Genomic DNA, 3317 nt, shown 5'->3' with positions numbered 1-3317 from the left:
AAGAGACAAGTACTCCCTTAAAATTTTCTTAATTGTAATTGACTTCATCTTTTGGTTTTGGAGCCTCAGAATTTTTCTGTCTTTCTATTCAGTTTTCCTTTCTTTGATTTACAATTTCACCTTATATTTGAATCAGGAACTGTTCTGTCGTTTGCTGATACTAGTGGCTTAGGTATACTTTCAAAAGTAGCTGAGAAGATCTTGATATTATCCATAAGCATTTCAGAGAGTGAAATAAAGCTCTTTTTCTGGTACCACTGCTCAGTTAACATTGATGATTAAATCCCATAAATATTCTCTTACCCTTAAAGTGAAAACCCTTGAAGGTGGGTTGACAGAAATCATTGGCTTTCCTGTGGGTATTTATAACTAAAATAAAGCTATAAAGTGCTGCTTAATGCATCCAGGGAATCCACGCTCGCCTTCCATTCAAGCAGAGCAAATGCAGTCACCAGTGCCCTCACCCTTTTTGAAGGGTTGGAGCACTTGAAAAGAACTGGATGATTTGTAGACAGATTCTGTCCCATGCCTTAGAGTGTTATGAAAGGACAGGTGGTTTTTTTTTCATGTTTCTGAAAATCAAAACCAGTATGTGCAGTTCAGCCACCTCTGATTCATCAGTCAGTGACAATCTGGGGGTAAGTATGGCCACTGGTGAGGAAAACAAAGCAGATCTGACCTTGGTGGTAGAATCCCACTTTACAAAGCCAGAATATTCATCGTGTTTGTAAGAGGTATTTCTTGGGGAAAATATGTGGGTTACAGTGAAAATAACTCTGGTGGAAGTGATGAATACTTCGGCTTAATTTTTGGATCACTTCACTCATGGTATTAGGGTGAAGCAGAGCTGGAAAAAATGGAAGAAACTGCCTTATTAGAAGCATAAAAACTAGTGACTGTATCTTGGCCAGTGTTCCCGATTTTCCAGTAAGCTGTCTGCTGTACGGAGGTGTATAACCCTAATGGCTTGTTGTATGCCATTAAAAGGTATTGTACGCTCATAAAAGAATGACATTTTGATCAATGCTGTTAAAAGAATTACTGTCTTGACACAGAAAAGCTTTCCTGCTGCAAGTTTAAAAATATGCCTTTAAAAGCTTTTTATTGAATACCTTTGCATCCCTCAGAAATGTGCTATTTTGGCACACGGCTGCTCTGAAGTATTCCATGTTGTAACTTAAATGCAAGACCTGTTTACCATCAGAAGGGAGCGAAGCGAGGCAGGTGTATTCACTTAACTACTGTCATGGGGACGAAAGAAAAAGCACCTTGAGCTACTTGTATGCAGTCTAAAAATAAGAACACCTCATTTCTAGAGTCCAAAATCATTTGAAAGCTATTTGGTTTTGTTTTGCCATTGATTCCTCTCTGTCCCTCTAGCTTTGTTTCAGTGTCCCTTTGGACTTTGTATATTGATGTTGGAGGGAGGCAGGTGGTGGATAGGAAAAGCACAAATTTCTTCATTGTAGTTGGATCCTGGCCCTTGGACAGGTGGGCTTTGTTGAGGGAAACTTGTTCTGGAGATGTCTAGGTGGTCCTGTTCTCATAGTGGTTCTTGTAGCAGAAATTTCACTTTAGTGTTATTAAAAGATCTTGTATCAGGACTATTGTTTAATCACAGCTGCTGAAGTGGTGTTGTACCTGGCTTCAGTGTTCTAGAATTACAGCTGAACTGTTTAACAGTTCTGCCGTGACTGTTGCCAGCAGCTGCTGAGAGAAGGGGACGTGAGGAATCCCATTTCTGGGTGCACGCTGATGGAGGCCACGTCTCTGCCCCCTGCTCAGAATTTGTAACAGGCTCCATCAGGTCTAGAGACTGCTTTGAACACAAGTGGACAGCCCTGGCTTGGGAAATAGGAGGCAGGTCTGTCACTCCTCAGCTTTGTCATGCTCCTTACATGTCCTTATGCATTTTATATGTTCCGTGAGTTTTTGTATGAAGATGGAGGGATTAGCAGAAAGAGCATGGTGGGATGGGTTTTGATATACAGCGATCCTAGGCAAGATTTTCTACGTTGGTTTTTTTTTTTTCCTCTTCTGTCTATAGATTTATGATGAAAGCAAGTAAGTGGATGTTCTTGATGCATCTAATATGCTTCATGTCTTGTAATGGGATTGTCATCAGCTGGGTGGGTTCTAAGAGTGCTTACTAAGTTGGTTTTGTAACAGGTGAGTAAGATCATAGCACATAGTGGTATTTCTGTACCTCAGATGAAAAAACATGAAATTTAGCACTGAAATTTTACTGCTGAAGAAAGAAAAATTTTCAGTTGTACCACATATAAGTAGTTCATCCTATACACACCTTTTCAAGATATGAAATTTCTTTCAGGAAAAAGAAATACTAATACTCTGCACTATCTGCAAAGGCAAGGCACAAAAGGAAGAAGCAAGAGAGCCTGAGTATGTGTAATTGGCGTGTGAGGATGTTACTTAGAAAACTGTGATTAGAGTTAAGATGTATACTATCATAACTGCTTCCTAAGTGTCTTTCAGATGCATGAGTTTTGTTCAATTCAACCTTTAAGGAAGGCATGAAAAGCCAAAATACTTTTCTTACCTCTGTTTCAGTTAACCTTTTGGTAGCTTTCTGGGGTGTGGGGGGGGGGGGGGGGTGCTGTTTGATTTCTTAACTGTGTGAGTTTATATTGAATTTTAGCTGTAACTTGACAAAGCTGGTGTCAAGCAATTTCAAAGTTCCTAACTCTTGAGTTTTGTTATAATGGTATGGGAATAAGGTTCATACCAGCACAAGCAAAGGCTGACACATGACAGAGAATTTGAATGTGGTAGGCGCATGGTAACTTGAGACACTTACTCTGAGGTGCAAAAGGGAACTTGAAATGTATGAAATGACACAAGGAGAGTTCTTTTTTATTTATTGTATCCTGCAAGATGGTGTTTTTCACCAGTGGTTCCAGCTTGTTTTCTCATTTTGAGCCAAGACTGAAGCAATTCGTGCTTTCATGGTCTTTGTGTTTAAAAAGGGAAATACGCTGCATGCGCTACTGGCAGTAGCTTTAGATGATTATATGCTTATTTTCCAAAGTCCTGTCTCCTTCAGGAGAAGCTGCACACTCAGGCCTTTAGCTGGGTCATTCCATATTCTTTCCCTTCATGGTTTAGGTCAGTCCCCAGCCTCCACAGATAGCATATTCTTTAAGTGTGTTTTTCCTGCCATGTGTTTTGGTTCGGTTTTTCTCCTGAGGTTTGAATTTGAATCCAGATGCTCTGGGGAAAACTAGAGGAAATTAGAATGTCACACAGTCAGCATCACCCGTATATTTGCTTGTCCGTTGAAGAGGCACAGTGGGCAT

General features: G+C 40.2%; 1 long non-coding RNA gene across 1 annotated transcript; it reads left to right on the top strand.

The window, feature by feature from the left end:
- The first annotated feature begins 513 nt into the window (after positions 1-513).
- Positions 514-2577, top strand: LOC130594182 (uncharacterized). The gene is made up of 3 exons (XR_008971013.1): positions 514-987; positions 2333-2407; positions 2438-2577. It is a non-coding gene; the product is annotated as an uncharacterized LOC130594182 (long non-coding RNA).
- Positions 2578-3317: the final 740 nt, after the last annotated feature.

This window comes from Pezoporus wallicus, unplaced genomic scaffold, assembly GCF_028554395.1.
Source record: "Pezoporus wallicus isolate ANWC-B61680 ecotype Strahan unplaced genomic scaffold, APGP_CSIRO_Pwel_v1 contig_448, whole genome shotgun sequence".
NCBI lineage: Eukaryota > Metazoa > Chordata > Aves > Psittaciformes > Psittacidae > Pezoporus > Pezoporus wallicus.
The sequence above is the reverse complement of the archived record's forward strand: the minus strand, read 5'-3'. Positions and strand labels throughout refer to the sequence as shown.